Source organism: Callorhinus ursinus, unplaced genomic scaffold (genome assembly GCF_003265705.2).
Source record: "Callorhinus ursinus isolate GAN/ISIS: 27379988/994484 unplaced genomic scaffold, GSC_fseal_2.0 scaffold31, whole genome shotgun sequence".
Classification (NCBI taxonomy): domain Eukaryota; kingdom Metazoa; phylum Chordata; class Mammalia; order Carnivora; family Otariidae; genus Callorhinus; species Callorhinus ursinus.
In genome coordinates this window covers 362,661-385,208 of record NW_027397093.1, presented here as the reverse complement: position 1 = coordinate 385,208, position 22,548 = coordinate 362,661, and the positions used below count along the sequence as shown (strand labels likewise).

General features: G+C 38.5%; 1 protein-coding gene across 8 annotated transcripts in view; it reads left to right on the top strand.

Annotated features, from left to right (window-relative positions):
• Window positions 1–22,548, top strand: part of SHLD2 (shieldin complex subunit 2) — an 82,111-nt gene that overhangs the window by 3,840 nt on the left and 55,723 nt on the right. For 2 of the 8 annotated variants that reach the window (XM_025880406.2, XM_025880409.2), the window contains exon 1: window positions 17,622–17,775. The exons of the other annotated variants lie outside the window; for them this stretch is intronic. The gene's annotated coding sequence lies outside the window, so the exon portion shown is untranslated. Of the gene's footprint in view, window positions 1–17,621; window positions 17,776–22,548 lie in introns of those variants that run through there. 8 annotated transcript variants of the gene reach the window in all.

The following is a 22,548-nucleotide window of genomic DNA, read 5'->3' as shown; positions in this document are numbered from 1 at the left end:
GAAGCACAAAAATTTTAAAGTTTGATGTCCAATTTATAAATGTTTTCTTTTATTGCTTGTGCTTTTGGTATCATGTCTAACAAATCATTGTCTAATTGGAGGTCATGAAGATTTATACCTATGTTTTCTTCTAAGAGTCTTATAGTGTTAGCTTTTACATTTAGGTCTTTTTATATTTAGTTCTTTTATGTTTTAGGTCTCAAAATGGATTTTGAATTGATTTTTGTATATGGAATGAGGAAGGAATCCAATTTCATTCTTCTGCCTGTGGATATCCATTTGTTCAAAAGGCTATTTCTTTTCCCATTTAATTGTCTTCACACTCTATCGAAAATTAATTGACCTAAATGTGAAGATTTATTTCTGGACTCTTGAGTTCTTTTCCACTTGCTCACATGTCTCTCTTTATGCTAGTACCACACCATTTTGATTACTGTAGCTTTGTAGTAGATTTTGATATTGGGAAGTGTGAGTCCTCAAACTTTGTTCTTTTTCAAGATTGTTTGGTTATTCTGAGTCCCTTGATTTTTCATATGAATTTTAGGGTCAACTGTTTAATTTTTGCACAGACTCTGGCTGGAATTTTGATTGGGATTGCGTTGAATCAATTTGGAGAGCACCATTTTAATGATATCACATCTCTGACTCATGAACACGAGATGTTTTTTCATTTGTTTAGGTCTTTAAAAATTGCTCTCAGCAATGTTGTCTTTTTATAATAAAAGTTCTGTACTTCTTTCATTAGGTGCTTGGGTGGCTCAGTCCATTAAGCGTCTGACTCTTGATTTTAGCTCAGGTCACGATCGCAGGTCATGATCTCGGGGTGGTGAGATCAAGCCTGTGTTGGGCTCTGTACTCAGCGGGGAGTCTGTTTGAAATTCTCTCTCTCTTTCCCTCTGCCCTTCCTTGCCCTGCTCATGCGTGCAGGCGCTCTCACTCTCTCTCTCTCTCAAATAAATAAATAGATCTTTAAAAACAAGTTTATTGCTGAGGCTTTTATTTTTTTTGATGCTATTGGAATTGTTTCCTTAACTTCCTTTTTAAGTTCTTGTTTTCATCTTACAGAAATAGAATTGATTATTGTATATTGATCTCTTATGTTTTAACTTTATTGAACTCATTTATTAGTTTTCATAATTATTTTAGTGGATTTCTTAGGATTTTCTATATACAAGATCATCTGCAAAGGGAGATAGTTTTACTTCTTCCTTTCCAATAGATGTATTTTATTTTACTGCTCATTTTTTGGTTATTGTGCAGTATTTCATTGTATGTGTGTGCCATAATTTCTTTTTGCTAGTCCCTCATTGATGGACACATAAATTGCTTCCAATACCTGGAAGTTACAGCAGTGCTACAGTGAATAACCTATTACACAGAACATCAGTTTTCAGACTTTATCTCAGGACGACTTTGCCTTCTCAAGTATGAGTAGTGAATTTGAACTTAGGAAGAATTTAACAGTGGTCAAAATTTTGTTTTCCTATAAAGTTGTTTAGTTCTCATTTGACATAATTTGTTACTCTATGTAGACAAGTCAAATATTTAACTTTTTCAACAAGGGCTTTTAAACCAGGAACTAAGAATCTTGATATTTCTTTTATTAGGTCACCATCTTTCTCATTTTAATATTTTTAAAACAGATTTTGTTTTTTTATGTTTGTTTTTTAAAGATTTTATTTATTTGAGAGAGAGACACACAGATAGTGACAGAGATAGCAAGAGAGAGCACAAGCAGGGAGGAGAGGGAGAAGCAGGCTCCTGCTGAGCAGGGAGCCTGAGATGGGGCTTGATCCCAGGAACCTGGGATCATGACCTGAACCAAAGGCAGACGCTCAACTGACTGAGCCCCCCAGGCGCCCCTTAATAGATTTTATTTGTGACAACATTTTATTTTATTTATTTATTTTTAAGTAGACTCCATGCCCATTGTGGGGCTTGAACTCACGACCCGGAGATCAAGAGTTGCATGGTCTGTTGACTGAAACAGCCAACCTGTTTCAATAGGTTTTAGTTCACAAGTGCTTATTAGCACTTCATTAATCAGCCAGTTGAGTGTGTGAAGAGAAGAGAACCTTGTACTAAGGGAACACCATATGCAAAGGCCTGAAGGTAAATGAGACCATGATTTGAGAGTATAGGGTAGCATACACTTTGGTTAAAAGCAATTTGATCATTGTAACAGTTTGGTTTAAACAGAAATTTGGTTGAGGGTTGCCTGGGTGGCTCAGTCAGTTAGGGATCTGGCTCTTGATTTTGGTTCAGGCCATGATCTCAGTGTCGTGGGATCCGGCCTGCATTGGGTTCCGTGCTCCCCCGGGAGTCCGCTTGGGATTCTCTCTCTCCCTCACCTTCTGCCTCCCCTTCAAATAAATAAATTAATGAAAAACAAAAACAAAAACAAAAAACAGCATTTTGGTTGAAAAATGAATATCCCCTTGTTCCTTTTCTTTCCCCCTCCAGTATTGGTAATTTTGGTGCATCATGGATTATTTTTTAAGCCTTTGTGCTATAATTTTCAGGAAAATTTTTTCTAATACTTTTGTGTTTCTAATTGATTTTCAGAAAAGTTATAATTTTCATTTTTTGTCCCCTTTAGTGAGCATGTTATTTTAGTAAGTAAAAAAGAAACTATACCCAAGAAAAGGATCTGGAATTTTCAGGATTTATAGTCTTTTTCCTTTTAAAAACTATTTTCTCTAATAAATTACATGTCACTTATATCTACTTGTGTAGTTTGGTTAAGTTTTCATTTTGCTGTTGCTGAATAATATTCAACAAAGGTTTTTATCAACTCTTGCTTAAGGGTTCTTTCCATGTTGTGAGTAAATGTGAAAACTCATTGTAGAAACTTTTATCTCTTTAAGCATAGTATGCAAGAAACAAATGAGGTATCTTAAAAATTAACTATACTAAGGTGGGATTCTGAGTTCACCTCCATGTAATTCATTATGTCTCTGCCTTTTCCTTTGTTTTTAATTGAGATCTTTTGTTTTCCTTATATGTAAAAAGGATAGCACATTTAATTATTCATCATTCCAGATGCCTCACCATCCAGCTCCATTTATTGATCTGTGTAGCTGACTCTTTATAAGATCAAATCTTTATTCTAAATGCTTTCCCATTTTCTTTTTGGAAATTTTAAAGATTTTATTTATTTATTTTAGAGAGAGAGAGCAGGGGAAGGGGCAGAGACAGAGGGAGAGAGAATATCAAGTAGACTCCCTGCTGAGTACAGAGCCCCACGTGGGCTTGATCTCATGACCCTGAGATCATGACCTGAGCCAAAAACAAGAGTTGGATGCTTACCCAACTAAGCCACCCAGGTGCCCTCCTCCACCCCCCCGTTTTTGGAGATTTCAGGTCACTTGTGATCTAAATATGGGATTGGAATTTGAATAGTAAGAAAGTGTAAGCTAAAAATTGAGGCACATTTGTATGCTAGAGAAGCAAAAAAGTACCTTCTCGTTGACTGTTATGGAAAAGTTGTGAAGAAATTGACTTTATCATGAAGTGCAGATGTGAGTATAATTACATCGAGTCTGCTCTTGGTGAAAGGTAGAAAAGAAAAACATGAATGAGGCAGAACAGATCAAGGCAGAGATGCTGGTAGTGGCTGGGGTCAGCTAAGTTGCAGTGGTCTAACTCCCTGATCTTGAAGTGAACAGATATTTGCTAGCTGTATTAGTTGGGATGTTTTTGGCCCTTAAGCAACAATACCCAAATAAAAGTGGCTTAGACTAAAGGTAGAACCTGAATGAGATAACTATTATCTAATAAGAAGCCTGGAGGCAAGCCTATTCCCCGTTGTTGGCATAGGGCTCAGTGATATTATCTGGAACCCAGGGCTTCTCTCAGTGTTACATTCAGCAAGTTGGTGGTATCTTTCCTCTTGGTCAGAAGATTGCTACATCAGTTCCAGGGGTCACATCCAGGCACAACTAAGTGCTGTGTGGAAGAACAGCAGTTTCCTCCCATACACATTTCTTTGTTGGTAAAGAAAACCTTTTCCAAAGGTCTGCCAGCCAGCTTCAGCTCTTTTAGGCGGGCCTCAGTAGCTAGGAATGGGTTCTATGCCATGCCCTTGCTGTAAAGGAGGCCGGAAGGAGGACTTTCTGACACTTTGAACTTCTAAAATACAGATAGGCCCTACCAGTGAGGAAGAAAGAGCAGGAGGAATAATTGTGAAGTTGGCAACCAGCAGTGTTTGCTGTATTTGCTACAGAAAATAACTGACCTGTTCTGTGTTCTCTCTCTCTTTTACAAAGATTTTATTTATTTATTTGTCAGAGAGAGAGAGAGAGAAAGAGCACACAAGCAAGCAGAGTTGAGAAGGTGGCAGTTAGAGGGAGAAGTAGGCTCCCTGCTCAGCAAGGAGCCTCATGTGGGACTCGATCCCAGGACCCTGGGATCATGACCTGAGCCGAAGGCAGATGCTTAACCAACGGAGCCACCCAGGTGCCCCTGCTCTGTGCTCTCTTATTGTGACAATATATTCTCTTAGAATATAAGCACAGTTTAAGAGGGGTGAAACATTCCTGAATATAACACTGGGAATTATGCTTGTGGTTTCATGTTCTCTACATTGAGAAATCTAAAGAGTCTAGTTCCCTTTGGAAACTATCATTATGTTTCATGTTTTCTACTTTGAGACATTTGCTGAGTCTAGTTCCCTTTCAGATTTTATATAATGATTGTAGTTTTAAGACTATGCCTCTTTGGGGTGGAGGGGTGGCTTGACAGCTTATAAGGCAATATCTCCATGCTGCAGTGTTTACTCTGTTGCCAGACGAGAAAACAGAACAGAAACTGGAAACCCATCCTCAACTTCTGGGGGAAAGTCTGGGAATTATAAAGAAATATCAAATGCTCAAATGATTTTGTTGGATCTTCAGATTAAGCTGCCACCAGCAACTTATTGTCAATGGTGTAACACACAGGCAAATGTGTTAAATCAATAGGAGGGCTAATCTGTCTGGTCTTTCAGTTGAAATTAGAAGTTCTTGTGTTTATGCTAAGGGCAAGTGTGACAGTCTCACTGGAGTCTCTGTGTTATAGTACATACTATCAGAAGCACGGTTTGGGATAAGACTGCCTTTTTTTTTTTTTAAAGATTTTTTATTTATTTTTTAACAGAAAGAGAGAGACAGCGAGAGAGGGAACACAAGCAGGGAGAGTGGGAGAGGGAGAAGCAGGCTTCCCGCTGAGCAGGAAGCCCCATGTGGGACTCGATCCCAGGACCCTGGGATCATGACCTGAGCCGAAGGCAGACGCTTAACGACTGAGCCACCCAGGCGCCCAAGACTGCTTTTTTTGAGAGACAGCAAGAAAGAGCTCATGTGTGCACATGATGGGGTGGGTTGGTGGACGGGGTGGAGGGACAGAGGCAGAGAGAGAATCCCAAGCAGGCTCCATGCCCCAGGGGCGGGGGGGGCGTGGTCCCATGACCCTAAGATCCCAACTCCTAAATCAAGGGTCTGATGCAGCTGACTGAGCCACCCAGGTGCCCCAAGATAAGACTATCTTGAAGATGTATGGGGTAGATATGTAAAAGTGCCATTTACATATATTTGCCCTCCACAGTTTTCTTGTCAAAGATGGAATCTTTATAATTGTATTCCTGGAGGGCCATCTAAAACCAATGAAACACAGAGAGATTCATCTTAGATTCTAGAATCACCAGCTGTCCACAGTGAAAGTTCTGATCGGCTATTAAAAAAAAAAAGAAAGACGTATCAATGAAGAGCAGTATGTCAGTGGGAAGGTGCTATTACAGAGAGAGAAGAGGTGTCAGGACTTCCAGAACAAGGGAAGTTGTGATGAGAGGCTCAAATTAAAGCAAGTGTGTATCCCTACCTTCATGTGTTTTTTCTAGGTCAGATATAAAATGGAATTATTTTTGAATAACAATTATTTGGTATATTTTAATAAGCATTATAAAGAATTACAGACTTTGACTATCCTCTGTAATTTCATATTCTGTCTTGCCTCTTTCATTATATAATGCAAACACCAAAAAAAAAGTGAAGGAAATGTTAGAGAAGCAATCACAATTGGCTTTAAATTAACTAGAAAACATTTAAATGGGAAAAGGCTAAAAAACCTGAGCCCTGAGAAATTCCAGTTCCTTGCCTCTTATGGTTTTCATTTATTTTAACATTTTCTTAGAGAAAAACTGAAAAGTGTGTGAATGAGTATAACAGAAAGCCTGCCCCATCAGCCTGCGATGACTGTGCATTTTCAACTACAGGTATTCCTCGCTGACCCAACTCTTGCTGTCTGAACTCAGAAACAGAACAGATGGGACAACAAGGGATGCTTACATTTATTCTTAACCTATTTCTGCAGACTCATGTTATTTCTGATTCACATCACTGTTTTTTCATATTGGTTCTCATTATGGAACATCTACGGTTCCCTAATTTTTCTCTACAGTTATCAGTTAAAACAGTTATAACTGGCAAAAAATGACTTTGAATTTTATTTTATTTTATTTTAGAGAGAGCACGCAAGTGAGGGGGGGAGGGCCAGAAGAAAGGGAGGGAGGGAGAGAGAATCTGAAGCAGTCTCCACACCCAGCACGGAGCCTGATGCTTGATGTGGGGCTTGATCTCAGGACCCTGAGATCATGATATGAGGTGAAATCAAGAGTCAGATGCCCAGCTGACTAAGCCACCCAGGCATCCCTGGATTTGAATTTAGAAGAGTAAGATAAGACCTGAAAAATACGAAATATGAAAGAATAAGGCTTAAAAATATGTATCTAGGCTCATAGAAGCACTCTATGATGTATTTAAGATACTAACAATTGAAAAAAAGTGATTACATGTGTTCAATTTTTCCACTTTTCTAAATTATATTTTTATTTTGAAATAGTTTTATTTATAATAATTTGTTTTGAAATAACTTATTTATTTTTAAAGATTTTATTTATTTATTTGACAGAGAGAGGGAGAGAGCACAAGCAGGGGGAGCAGGAGAAGGAGAGGGAGAAGCAGGCTCCCCACCCAGCAGGGAGCCCAACGCGTGACTCGATCCCAGCACCCTGGGATCATGACCCGAGCCGAAGGCAGGCTCTTAACCATCTGAGCCACCTAGGCGCCCCGAAATAACTTTTCTTTAGAAAGAATTTTAGATATATAGAAGAGGTGCAAAGATACTGCAGAGTTCCCTTCACCCATCTTTTCCTGATAACATCTTACATAGCCACAATACAGTTATCAAAATTAAGAAATTAACATTATTGCAGGTAGATTTTTAACTGTCATTTCAGCCAAATTGTCGTGTTGACAGCTTTTTGCTGAATTACCTGGCGCTCTACCATTGATCTTAATCATGATCACTGCTATGCTCCCAGCTGTTTTTGATGGTCATGTTTGGTACCCTGTGACCTTCATCTCTTGTTCCTCAGGCTACAGATGACTGACTGCCTTTTGGGCAAGTACCCAGCCATGTCCAGTCTAAATGCTGGCCAGAAACCCATGATGTGGCTTGGTCAGAAAAATGGCTTTCCAATTTTAGTTTTATTTCTAATTCATGTGTCCCTTTATAATATCCTTCTCCCTACTTTCAGAACTGGTCGAAATGTCTTCTTTTTAAACCAAAAAAGCCTCATCAGAATGGTCTGTGTTAGGTAACTGTGTCATAGTTCACTGTGGCCAGAGTGTGTGTATATGTGGGTCTGCTGGGGAGGGAGGAGAGACACAAAAAGAAATGGCAAGAGATTAGGTGGGGCAGCTCACCGGATAGCGAGTCTCTTCATTGGGCCAGTTTAATGGCTTTACCAATAATCCTCTTTTTTTTTTTAAAGATTTTATTTATTTGAGAGAGAGAGGAGAGAGAGTGAGAGAGTACAAGCGGGGAGGAGAGGGAGAAGCGGGCTCCTTGCTCTGCAGGGAGCAATGCGGGGCTTGCTCCCAGGACACTGGGATCATGACCTGAGCCGAAGGCAGATGCTTAACCGACTGAGCCACCCAGGCACCCCTACCAATATCCTCTACTGGATGTTTGTTCTTTGCAATTTTGAATCTAGAGATGGAGACCTTTGCAGGTTCTAGAACATTTGCAACTGTTACCCCTTCCAATACTGTCTCTACCCTGTTCTATCCTCCTTCACCTTATCTTCTGTGTTTCTTACTCTTTTTTGTGTTTTCCAACTTTTTATTTTTTTGTGCTTCATTCTATAGGTGCCCAGGGTCAGGCAAGGTGCCACTTAATCCGAGGTTTGCAGTTTCCTGGACCATCAGACGATGCAAATCTTGGTTATAAGACTTCAGGCATTGGTTTACTTTCTGATGACTGTTACCTGAGGATGTTGCCCTTTAGAGTTACAGGTTATTGTGGGAACACTCTATTATTAGGCTCATCGTTTTATGTGGGTCCTGTGCTTTGGATTATGTTTCTAGTATGCCGTGACACCATCAAACAAAAATGTATATTTTCCCTTATGATCAAATGCCCTCACATCAAAAGCAGCTCCAATGCTAACTTGCTCTAGATTCCTGGTTTTCTCTTACAGTTTTAGTTAGCTAATTCCTTACTATATTGTTATCTCTTGGTGGCAAAGAATTTGGTTTTTATGTTTCACCTTGTGTTTTTGGTTGTTTTCATAAGAAGAGTTGGTGTGAATCTAGCTCTTCATTTTGGAAAACTGGAACTTAATATTGTTATTTATATTTAACTTTGTCTAATATTGATCCTGATTAACTTAAAAAATACATCCTTTTGTATTCTACTTGAAGTTGTTTATAGATTCATGTAAGGAGAATTGATATCTTACATTATTGTTTAACCATGAAAAGAGTATGGAGCATCTCCCATTATGTTCAGACAGTCTCTCTCTTTTTTTTTTTTTTAAGATTTTATTTATTTGTTTGACAGAGAGAGACACAGCGAGAGAGGGAACACAAGCAGGGGGAGTGGGAGAGGGAGAAGCAGGCCTCCTGCGGAGCAGGGAGCCCAATGCAGGGCTCTATCCCAGGACCCTAGGATCATGACCTGAGCTGAAGGCATCCGCTTAACAACTGAGCCACCCAGGTGCCCCTCAGACTCTTTTATTCCTCAGTAAAGTTTTTGTAGGCTCCGTTTTATTCCTGTGCACCTAATTTTATGATTATGATTATGATTAATTTCAAAGAAACTCATCTTGAAGGTTTGTTGGATTTGTTTCTGTTTTGTGTTTCTGTTTTAAGAGGCTTTAGCCTGGAGAAGGTACTCTATAATTTCATATAACCATTTTCTAAGATTCTATAAGTGCATTGTTTTAAAAATAGAAATAGAAACTTATTTATGTATGGTCTTTTATTTGGCTTTTATTTCCAAATTGAAATATGGTGGTTGTCTACTTTTAATTTTTTTAATTCTTTAATACTAGGATTTGTCAGAAGATTTTAAAGTTTATTTTGTGTATCACACTTTACTCTGATTCATTAATTCCTGTAGGAACTATTCATTGACCACCTATTACTGACCAGGCACTGGGGTAGTTGGTGAACAAGACAGGCAAGAACAGAGCTTTTATTCTAGCGGGCATGTGAGGTTTCGAGGAGTGTACTAGTTGGAAATCATAAGGTGCTGTGTTACTTTAGGATGTCAGAGAAGGCCTCTTCAAGGAAGAAACATATAAATTGAAGCTACAGGTTGCATTGGAGCAACATCTATAAAGACCCATGGGAGAACAAGTGAAGGAAATAGCATGTGAAGATCTCTAATATAGGAAAGACCTTGGCATATTTTAGGAATGGGAGGAAACCAGGGTGATTATGGTTGTCTATGTTTAGTGCATGATGTTGTACCTCTGGAGAGATAGATCATGTGGACGAGGGCTTTACATTTTACTTTTTGTGCAGCTGGAAACCCAGTTGTTATATAGTAGGCATAAATTTGGTGAACTACAAAATTTAGTTATCTTTCTATAACTAAAATTTCCTTAGCTCTGGAGCTACTTATTTCTACTGGGTAGTAGAGGACAATTTTGCCAGTTTAGGATAAAGTCAGTAGCTTCTGGTTTAACTTAATTAATTCCAGGTTAACTCAGACCCTTGGGTAAATAATCAGTCCTTTGGATAAGTTCAGTTTTTCCACATAGTTCTCTACTTTTTTTTTTTCTGAGGTGGAGGGTATTGGTAGAGAAGACTTATAAATTGTCCTGGCATTGAGGAAGGGGCATCTTGTCTCTGGGCCATTCTCTGTCCTTGGGCATTGCTAAGCTGTACCTTAACTGGCTTAGTCTTGAATGGCACCATCTGCTGCGTCCGAGGCTGATATCCCTGCTACTACCATGACCTCTGGTCAACAGGTCTATGTGTGCTGGATCCGCCTTAATTCCAAGCTCTTTTGGGCACCCTGGCCCAAAGCAAACTTCTTAACAGTTTCTACACCATGCTGGTGTGCTTGGGTCTCTGAGGCAGCTTTTCAGGAATATGGTCTGGGCATGTCATTGACTATTAACACTGATGTAGTGGTAGGTGCAAGGTTTTGCTAAAAGACTTGCAGTTCCTTGGACCATAACTTAGGAAAGGGAAAGATGGTTATCTTCTCTTCTGGGTCCTTCCCCACAAACATACTAGAGATTTTTCTTGCCCTTTCTCACTCCAAGACTTAGCCTCAGATGGGATAGGAGGTAAGAATTCCAAACTTCTGTTTTCTACCTCCTCTTTCTCTCTGTATTCTCCCCCCCCCAGTTTTTATGTCCTTTCGATTGTTGTGGGAGAACACATTTACGCCATCACCTGCCACTTCTTGTATGCTGTAGTTTACAGTATAAACTCTACCAGCAAAGTTTTCTTGCTTTGGCTTGTGGTAATTTAAAGCCAGGGTCTTAGAATTTAAAAAACCCTTAGATATTGCAAGTGAAGTTCTTAGCTTTTGAGAATTATGTTTTCCATGGATTAAGGACCTAAATCTAAAAGCTGAAAGTATAAAACTCTCATAAAAAATATAGGTGTAAATATTCATGATCTTATATTAGGCAACAGTTTCTTAAATACGACACCAAAAGCACAAACAAAGAAAAAATAGATAAATTTGACTTCATCAAAATTCAGAACTTTTGTGCATCAGAGGATACTATCAAGATAGTGAGATATTGGGGTGCCTGGGTGGCTCAGTCGTTAAGCGTCTGCCTTCGGCTCAGGTCATGATCCCAGGGTCCTGGGATTGAGCCCTGCATCAGGCTCCCTGCTCCATGGGAAGTCTGCTTCTCCCTTTCCCTCTCCCCCTGCTTGTGTTCCCTCTCTCGCTGTGTCTCTTTCTGTCAAATAGATAAATAAAATCTTGATTAAAAAAAAAAAGAAAAAAAAGATAGTGAGATATTGAAGTACCAATATCTTTTCATAGAGAGTGAGTGGGTCCATAGCTCAGGATAGACTTCTAAGCTAGAGATCTGTATTTGTCGTCATCAGTGAGTAGGCAATGTGAACATGGTAATCCCAGGATGGATGTGAGAAGAGCCAAGAAAGGAGTCCTGAGGGAGTATCAGTCTCTTAAGTGTTGAGTAGAGAAAGGAAGGAGTCATCTGAGAGGTTGAAAGAAGAGTATGAATTATCATAGAAACTTCCCCCATTTAACTCTAAGCTCCTTGAAGGCTTGACTGTGCCATGTTCATCATTTTATCCTCAGTTCTTGTCATAAAGTAGGTGTCCAGTAGATGTTGTTAAATGAAAACATAGAAGTCTTAAGAAACAGTGGTCAGCAGTGTCAGATGTCTCAAATAGGTCACCTGACATAAGGACAGAGCATTGAGGAGATGCTTGATTGTCTTCAACAGAAGAATGTCAATGGAGTTTCCATGGTGGAGATACAGCCAGATTGCTGAGGATGAAGAGTGAATGGTTGCAAGAGGGTGGACATAGTGCAGACATTCTTTTCCAAAAGCTTGAAGGATAGTAGGTAGAGCGCATGTGGTATCAAGATGAGAGAGACGTCAGCATGGTTATATGCCTCACAGGAGAAGTCAGCAGAAAGGGAGAGGTTGGCACAGGAAGAAGGAGGTATGTGAGTTTGACTGAACATTATCCTGAGGATTAGAGGGAATGGAGTAAAGATACAGGGTTTGAGTAGAAGTAGGAATATAGTTTCCACCAATGTGGGAATAATGGAAGGAGGGATGGTGTCAATGAAGAAGTATTTGGGTGGTAGGTGAGGAATTTGGGGCCTCAGTACACTTGATGAATTTTTCCAGTGAGGTGTGTGGGGGATAAAGTCATTAGCTGAGATTATAGGGGAAGGAAATGATGATTGTAGGAGAGAGTTTGAGGAGAAAGGGAGAATTTTGAGAAGGCCATTGGGCTAACAGAACAGGATTACTTAGAAGAATTGTACTGACACATTTTTCATGGCTCTGGTGTATGTAGTTGTGTGAGTGATCTTCCCCCCATCTCAGGGCTCAGCAACCTGAGCGTGTGAGCAGATAAGTTGAACAAGTGGATTGATCTTGGTCTGGGTTTAACGGGCCAGTGTGGCAGAAAGGGAGGCAAGAGATTTCAGCAGTGACAGTGTTGGAAGTGATGGGCCATTGAGTCGAAGCTCAATAGGGACCAACTGAAACCAGAAAGTGGCAGCTGGGATATGAAGTGGTTGAGACTGGATACTGGAATTTAAGATTAAGTTAAATTGAAGCTTAACTAAGAGAAACAGTTGCTGTTTATGACTGAATGCAAGAGCTGGCCACGGAATGGGTTTCTGAAGCAAAGAAAGTGAAGGTTACTGGGGTTGAGCAGATAAGGGAAGTGTAAAGCTAGGGTGTTAACAGGAGTCAGCTTCACAGAAAGTGAATTGCTCAGAATGGTTCTAGAGCAAGGGGTGGGAAGATTCTGAACCAGGTTCCAAAGTCTTTGGCGAATGTGGGAGAGTGACCAAGAGGTCAGTCGATGACAGAAACAAGGAGAGAGAGGCAGGAACAGGACAGACACCTCAAAAGAGGTACTTTGACATGAGGGTGAAGAACCTCGATGATGAACAAGGAATGACTTCTATGCTGCAGGTTGGCTGAGGGGAGAAAGAATAGCTGCACTCAGATTTTAGTTTAGACAAGAAGACTGCTGGAATGGTGCTCAGATTGGTTCAAGGTTTCGGGTATTTGTTTACAGTGGAACAGTGTAAAGGGTTATCAGGAAGTATAGCTATTGGAGGATGTGTGATGGTCAAGGAGGGGGAGAGTACATAGCAGAATTGAGATCAGAGTGCAGCAACAAAGGGGAATTAATTACTTGGAGGGGCTTACATTTTGGGTGATTGTAGTGATGATGAAAAACATGGTGGTCTTAGCTGATGTCCAAATTTTTATTAATTTTGTAGGAAAAATGCTGACAGACTGAGATACTGGGTTATGCACAGAGCTAGATGACTTCATTGTTTTCAGGTCTACTTAGCAATGTTTAGCAATCTGTGGCCTTTGCTCAGCATGTCATAAAGAACCCTAGCGTGGGGCCGTTTTCCTCTTTGGCAAGGGTTAGCCCTGGTGAGGAGGACTGCAGAGTGAAAGCAATTGGTGCTCACCTGATCTTTTGACCTTGACAAACTTGTGTCTAAGGGGTGAGTAGGTGGGTAGGGATAATCTTGCGTCCAAATTGGGGTGAGAAATCATAAGTCTTCAGGCCTTTTGAAAGCCCGATGCCAGCTTGAGGGGGAATGTAAAAAGTTCTGAGTCCCAAAAGGAGGGAGTAGCAATAAGAATGATTCATGATCTCCTTGATGACTTAAAAATTTAATACTATTGCAGCAATATTTAAATCATATCTAAGTTAAAAATTATAACCCAAAATGCTACATATTAATGTCTATTTTTAGAATTAGAAAATGTGTCAATTTACAAAGTCTCAAGACCATACTCTCGAAGTTTTACCTCTTCCAAAATGCCTTTCTTTTTCTTTTTCTTAATGTGTTTCTTTTTTTTATTATTATGTTCAGTTAGCCACTGTGTAGTACATAATTAGTCCTTGATGCAGTGTTCAACGATTCATTAGTTAAGTATAACACCCAGTGCTCATGACAGCATGTGCCCTCATTATTCAGCCATCAGAAACGATGAATACCCAAAATGTCTTAAAACCAGAGGTTCTACTACATTGATCTTTGTCATATTTACAGTATGCTTTCAGACTTCCTCGGGTTAAGGAATACTTAGAATCATGATGCATGGTATTTTTACAGAACCCTAAGAATATTGGTATGTGCTTTTGGGAACACTTATCTTGATAAGCACTGAGTAATGTATAGGTAGAATTGTTGAATCATTGTACACCTGAAACTAGTATAATACTGTATGTTAATTATACTTCAATTTAAAAAAGCATAAAATAAAATAAATTAAAAAAAATATTGGTGTGTATGATTTCACTCTGCAAACTGAGAACAATTCTGCTGGGAGAAAACATTACTTCCTTAGATATATAACCATCTCTGCCTCTCACAAAATAATAGATAACGTTCGAAAGAAATCATGTTGTAATATTTTCAATCTTTTTTTTTTTTAAGATTTATTTATTTGAGAGAAGGGGAGAGAGAGCAGGGTGAATGAGAGAGAACACGAGTGGGGGGGAGGGGCAGAGGGAGAGGGAGGAGCAGGCTCCCCGCTGAGCAGGGAACCCCGAGATGTATGACTCGATCCCAGGACCCTGAGATCATGACCTGAGCTGAAGGCAGACGCTTAACCAAGACTGAGGCACCCAGGCGCCCCTTTTTCAATCTTTTTAACAACTAGGCCAGTCCACCTCACATCATTTTTTTTTGTCATCTATTAGAACTTTAACTCAAAGGCTAGGTGGTGGCAAGTAAGAGTTAATGAAAATTTTGGAGAAAAAATATGACCTTTTATTTTTTTGAGTTTTTAAGAAATATTTTAATAGAAAGACATATTCAGTAAAGAAAACTTGGAAAATACAGGAAAGGAGGAAGAAGGGTCACCTGTGGCTCAAATCAACCACAGTCGATGTTTTGATGTGTTTTTTTTTTAATTTAGTTTTTTCTCTTCTATTTTGATTGTTTTGTTGGTTTATTTTAGTTTGTTTGGTAACTATGCTATACTGTGAACCTATATTTGTAACCTACTTTTTTACATAGCATTATTCATAATCTTTATAACATCATTTGTGATGACTGCATAATACAATGAATGGACCACTCTATATTTAATCCTTACCCTAAAATTAGACTTTTTGAGTACAGTTGACCCTTGAACAATACAAGTTTGAGCAGCACGGGTCAACTTACTTGCGGGTTTTTTTTCAGTAAGTACAATATAGTACTGTAAATGTATTTTCTCGTTTTTAGGATTTTCTTAATAACATTTTCTTTTCTCTAGCCTACTTTATTGTAAGAAGATAGTATATAATACATATACAAAGTAAGTTTTAATCAACTATGTTATTGGCTCAACAATAGGCTATCAGTTAAGTCTTTGGGGAGTTAAAATTATATTTTTGACCGTGTGGGAGTCAGTGCCCCTAACGCCCACTTTGTTCAGGCGTCAACTGTATTTCTAATTTTCTCTTAAACCGTGTTGTAATATATGTATTTGCATAAAATTCTATCATGTATTCTTTATTTATTTCCATAGTATAGATTCTGGAAATGGATTTGTTTGATCAAAGGCTATAAGCATTTCTGGAGATCCTAACACATATTGCTTAGAAAAATTCTTAATGATAGGGTAACATAATTGGCACTTCCAGCAATGACTATAAATTTTGCAACTGGGCACAATAAACACCAAATGCAAAAAACACAATCTGAATATCTTCAAATCTATACAGGGGATATGAGACTTAAAGAGATGGCCGTATCTTGATAATGGAAAACATTTTTTTTTTCTTGTTCAGATGCCTCCAGGCTAGATGATAACTGACTAGGTAACACACAGTATTTTGGATAATTGAATGACTGATCTGATGATGCAGGTGATGGCTTGAAGCCAGTGTGAGCTATGGAATAGAAAACAAAATGGTATTTAATTTCAGTATATGTACAAGTTCTGGGCACTGAATCCATGTGCTGGAATCTGTAAGGAGATATTACTGCTTTATTATTAAGGATACAACTCAGGAGCAGCCAAATGGAAGAGCCATGTAGGACAGGGTATGGGGGAAGGAGCACTTCCAAGCCCACTCTGGATGTGTTACCCTTCCAGCACCTTGATGAGTTCAGCAACTGGGAAGCACTAACCTTGTTTTCTTTTCTTTTTTTTTTTTAACAGATTTTATTTTAGAATTCTCTATTATTTCTCAGAGTATTTTTGTGTGTGTGTGTTTTAAAGACATTAAACAGTCTTCTTGATTGTCTTTGAAAAAGTGGGTTCCACCAGATAATTTTGAGAAGATGCATACCATATCCCTTTCCCACTTGGTGATTAACCATAAACATCAACTTTCATCAGCTTAATAAAGGCTCAGGGAAATGATATTACCACTAACAATTTAACATTGAGTTCTTAGTATTTTGAGGCTCTGTTCTAGCAGCCCCACATGTATTAATCTTTACAACAAGTCTGTCTTCTGCAATTACCTCCTTTTGTTTACAGATGAGAAAATTGAGGTCCACATTGGTAAAATAACATGCCCAAAGTTACTAACATGGCTTAGCAGGTGGAAGAGCCAGGATTCTATCTCAGATAAACTGGCTCCAGAGGATTTTCAAGCACTACATTGTACTATTTGTAACTGGAAAGAAGACTGGTTTAGTGTTTCGTGCAACATTTCTCAAGCTTGTTTAACAATGGAAGCTGATTGTCTTTCAATATTTTATAGGGATTAGTTTTCCATGGAGTTAACTGGAGTGTTGTCTTGAGCCAGCCTGCACTGGTGCAGTCTCTTAAACACCATTATTTTAGAATAGAACTTTTTTTTTTTTTTAAACTTGGTTCTCTGTTCATAATATTAAGTGCTATATTTATTTATTTTTTTGTTATTTTTAAATGTTATTGAAAGACTAATATTTTGACTTCAAGACATTTTATATTGTCTTTTATAATGACCTTCCTAGGAATTTTTAAAAGGTCAACATCATTCTACACTACTTTCGAGGTACTGTTAAATGTTTATAATCCAAATCACTGTTTTACTCTGCTTTCTGTGCAAGATAAGAAACTGACAGCTTTTTAGTGCTGTGGAACATGATGGTAACTGACCTCTTTCTTGAGTTTCAACCTTGGTTCTGCCTCTTTACAGGCTATGTGGCCTTAGAAAAGTCACTTCATTTCTCAAAACTTCTTTCCTCTAAAAGACAAGGTTAATATCTTACAGGGTGGCTGTGAGAATCGAATGAGAAAATTTCATGTAATGTCTGGCACATAGAAAGCTCACGACAAATGGTAATTGCTCTCAACTTTATACCATGAATGAATTGCAAAAATAGTTGGATAAGAAAGGTCAATTTTAATTTGAACTGCCTCAGTGTTATGCTGACATCAGCTACATTTCTGATAAAGTGATGTTGTCCTGATACAGGTTGTAATGGGAGTTAAAACCAGTTTCCTTCTGGCTTTCCAACTGACATAATAAGCAAAACCTGACTGGGCAAACATAGACCTATTTATTAGATCACTTATTATTAATGTTAAACTAGCTCTGGTGCTGACTTATCCTGTTCTTTTTGAAATTTCACTGTTGTCATTTAAAATCTTCCAGACCTTCAGAAGCTTCACAGAATGCTAAAGGGTTTAATCCATCCTCCAGAACATGCGAAGTTTATTTTCCAAAGTGGTCCTCTACATCCCGCAATATGTTCAAAATCATGCATGTAGGACAGAATTCGCTTCCATTTTTACATTTGCTACTGGAGGTTTGTTCAGTTTTCCTGGCAGTCAACTTTGGAGTTTAGCTTAACACATCTAACCAAACATCTAACTTAACACATCTAACCAAAGTATGAGTAATTACTGAAAACAAAACTATTAAAGGAAAAATCTATGGAGAATTTGTAATTTCCAATGACTTACTCCTTAAGCAAAAAGAAAATGGGTTTGTTTTGAGCTGTATGTGGGGGGATCTCTAGTATTCTATCCTAAGTGCTTCTTCTAGCCCTGATATCTAGTAAGCACTCAGTAAATACTTCTTGATGGACTGAATTTGATTTCTAATCCCAATTTTTTGCCTTGAGACTTCTGTAAACTTGGACCTTCTTGAACCTTCTAAGCTTCAGTTTCCTCTTACGTAAAAAATGAGGTACCAATATTTGTGTCCCAGGATTGTTGTTAACAATGAAGTGTTCATGCATTTAAAATAGCCAGCCTAGGGATGTCTGGTGGCTCAGTTAAGCATCTGCCTTCGGTTCAGGTCATGACCCCGGGGTGCTGGGATCGAGTCCCGCATTGGGCTCCTTGCTCAGCGGGAACCCTGCTTCTCCCTCTGCCTCCCGCTCCCAGTTTGTGCTCTCTCTGACAAATAAATAAATAAAATGTTTTAAAAAAATAGCACAGCACGTGGCACCGTAATGGGCACACAGTGCATTGCACGTTTTCCCAGACACCTCACTTTGTTCTTCAATAATATTCTCTTCAAGCACTTTTCAAGCACTTTCTCATTCCCTAAACACTTTGAAGCCATGTTCAAGAGAGAATATGAGTGTTTGCCAATTAAACGGAAAATACATTCCTTTGTAGCCAGTCCTTGGAATGTTTCAGCAAAACTGAGTGTATCCCTGACAGACCTTGGTTTGAATTCTGGCTTTACAACTGACTGTGTTATGACCTTAGGTAAGTTACTTAACCTGTCTGTAAAGTATCGTGAGGTTGAAATGAGTAATAATATGTATAAAACATCTGGTTCCAGTGCCTGGTTTGCGCAGGCGCAGAAGAGATTTATCATCTTAAGTTGAGACTTTTATTTAATCTGATAATTTATGTAATTAATTCATGTATATTGAGGGCCTATTGTACTCAAACCCTGTTAAGAGCAGCCAGGAAGATTGTGAATGGACATTGGGCATATGATTATGTAGGTGACCGAAGCTGGCCTCACCTAGAATCAGGTTCGGCAGAAGTGGCATTTTTTTAGATTGTATTTATTAATTTAGAGAGAGAAAGCGTGAGCACACGTGAACGGGGGAGGGACAGAGGGAGAGGGAGAGAGGCAATCCCAAGCAGACTGCGCTGACTGCAGAGCCTGCTGGGGGGCTTGATCTTAGGGCCCTGAGACCATGACCTGAGCAGAAACCAAGAGTCAGGTGCTTAACAGACTGAGCCACCCAGGCACCCCCAGAAGTGGCATTTTCTCTTGTATCTGAAGTAAAATAAATTAACGGGCTGCTATTGCATTTGACATGGCATTTTTTAAATGTTGTATTTCTCTATTAAATACTAAAATTAAAAAAAAAGTCAAGAGATAAGTTCATGAGTGCTAAAGCAAACCAGGTAAATTTTGCTATTTAAAAAGTTTTTTATCTTTTGCTGATCTTGTTCATCACGAATAAACACGTTCCTCTTGTATACTAAAATTTAACACAGGATACTGGTAAGACAAATTTAATAAAATATTTAATCCATTTAAAAATTCACTTGAATTGTCTAGATATTATATAAAATTGATTCCTAGACTGGCAGACTAAGCATTGCAAAGCTGGTACTAAGCATTTTATGAGAATTCCTAACAAATAGGAAATCTTTTTTTTTTTAAAGATTTTATTTATTTATTTGAGAGAGAGAGAATGAGAGATAGCACGAGAGGGAAGAGGGTCAGAGGGAGAAGCAGACTCCCCGCTGAGCAGGGAGCCCGATGTGGGACTCAATCCCAGGACTCCAGGATCATGACCTGAGCTGAAGGCAGTCGCTTAACCAACTGAGCCACCCAGGCGCCCCCAGATAGGAAATCTTAAGGATGACATTGACGTTATAGAAAAAGGTTTAATTTTGAGGGGTGCTTGGCTGGTGCCGTGGGCGGAGCTCTCGATGTCGGGGTTGTGGGTTTGAACCCTGTATAGAGATTACTTAAAAATTGAAAAAAAATCTTTAAAAAATGTTTATAATTAAAATATTAATAAAATAATAATAAATATAATAACAAAATATTAATAATTCCCTTATGAAATTAACCGTAAGGTTTTTTAATTTTTATTTTTTAATTTTTTTTTAAAGATTTTTTATTTATTTATTCATGAGAGACAGAGGTGGAGAGAGAGAGAGAAGCAGAGGGAGAAGCAGACTCCCAGGGAGCAGGGAGCCTGATGTGGGACTCGATCCCAGAACCCTGGGATCATGACCTGAGCCGAAGGCAGACGCTTAACCATCTGAGCCACCCAGGCGCCCCTAACCGTGAGGTTTTTAATGAGATACCAAAATAATCCACATTTCTCTGATAGGATGTTAACATCTATGTTTTGTGAGGTAGAGTTTCTTGTGTTAATTGAGATATAATTCACATAATGAAAATGTTTCAGTGGTGCTAAGGATGTTCACAATCTTGTTGAACTGCCACCATTATTTGGTTCCAGATCTTGTTCATCACCCTCAAAGGAAACTCTATACCAATTGAACAGTCACTCGCCGTTTCTCCTTTCTCCCCGCCCTGGCAGCCTCTACTCTGCTTACACATCTATGGATTTGCCTGTTCTGAGTGTTTCATATAAATGGAATCATACCATATTGCCTTGTGTGTCTGGTTTCTTTCACTTTGCATGTTTTCAGGGCTTGTTTATGTTGTGGCATATATTTGCACTTCATTACTCTTTAAATTTTTTTAAAAATTTATTTATTTATTTTAGAGAGAGAGTGAGCGTGGGGAGGAGCAGAGGGGGAGGGAGAGGGACAAGCAGACTCTTTGCTGAACTTGGAGCCTGACCCCGCGCTTGTTCTCATGACCCTGAGCTCCTGACCCAAGCAGAAACCAAGAGTCAGATACTTAACTGACTGAGCCACGCAGGTGTCCCACTTCATTCCTTTTTAAGGCAGAATAATACTCCAATGTATGGGTATACCACATTTTATTTATCTACCAGTTGACGGATGTTTGAATTGTTTCCACTTTTTGGCTATTGAGCATGATGCTACTATGACCATTTGTGAAAATTGTTGTGTGGACATATGTTTTCAGTTCTTCCAGGTATATACCTAGGGTGGAATTACTGGGTCACATGGGACCTCTATGTTTAACTTTTTGAGGAACCACCAGACTTTTTCCAAAGCAGTGGCATCATGTTCTGTAGTTTTTAATTCTGTCTCAGATACTTGAAGAAATGAAAGAAAAGTTTATTAAAATGAGACTGTTAGTACTCATGACAGCCCTTCTGACAAGCCAGATGGAAGTCTCAATTTGCCTATTTGCTTTTCAGAATGAAAACATTAAAATATAAACCCACACTATAGAAATAGTGTCAAATTTTTTATGCCCTCTTGTTCCTCTACCCACCCACTTCTCCTAAAAGTTTGGAATATGATTGGGATTGATGATGTTTACTTTCACATAAGTATAGGTTTCTAAAAGTGATATATTGAACTACATCAAAAACTAATGATGTATTTGTATGGTGACTAACATAACATAATAAAATAAAATAAAATAAAATAAGTGATATATTGAGGTTCCTGCTCTGCTTTTCCTTGGTGGGTTTCATGTTTTATTACTAATGCAGAGATATTGAACATTGCTCTTTTATTTTTATTTATTTTTTTTAAAAGATTTTCTTTATTCTTTTAAGAGAGAGAGAGAGACAGAGAGCACAAGCAGGGGGTGGGGGCAGAGGGAGAAGGAGAAGTAGACTCCCCACTGAGCAGAGAGCCAGATATGGGGCTCCATCTCAGGACCCTGGGATTGGGATCATGACCTGAGCCAAAGGCAGACGCTTAGCCTACTGAGCCATCCAGGTGCCGTGAACGTTATTCTTTTAACAGAAATTCTTGAAACAAAATTCAAAATAGATTTAATTACTTGTGATTAAACTTTCTTGGATATACAAATATTTTTCAAAAATATCACATAGAGACCTCACCTAAAAATCTTTATGTCAAGAATATTGTGTTAATGTAGTAGGTAGTCTAGAGATGCTTTTACCTCCTTGGCTGATGACATTACCTGTGTCTCTGCTATTGTTGTCAGTAGTCATTATCAGCTATTCAACCTCCTACACTTGTTCTAGCAAATATTTGTATAGCCTTAGTAAATTTACATAAAATGAAATCATTACAAAGAAATAAAGTAAGTTGGTTTTATTGGAGGTATAGAATTTTAGAGCAGAAAGGGTGCTCAAGAGAAATAACATTTATGGAATAATTTCTGATGCTAGATTGGAGCTTAAGTGCTTTTTATGCCATATCTCATTTAAGGTGACAGTCTATATGAATTTTGTGTTTGGAAGAAGAAATGAGATTATCAGTCATTCCAAAAAGCTTGGAGTGAGCTCTCTCTCTCTCATAAATTAATCTTTATTCCTGTGAAGGTATGTTATAGAGATTGATTTGTTTTCTTAGAGTAATGAAAAACTAAAGGAGTTCTTTTTAGGTAAATTTCTCAGGTTTTAAACTATGAAAATCAGTATCATTGTGGACACCGAATATGTTGTTTACTAAATTCTATAGTTTTATCCTATAATTTTCAGTTATTTTTGCAATTATTTTGGTGCCTA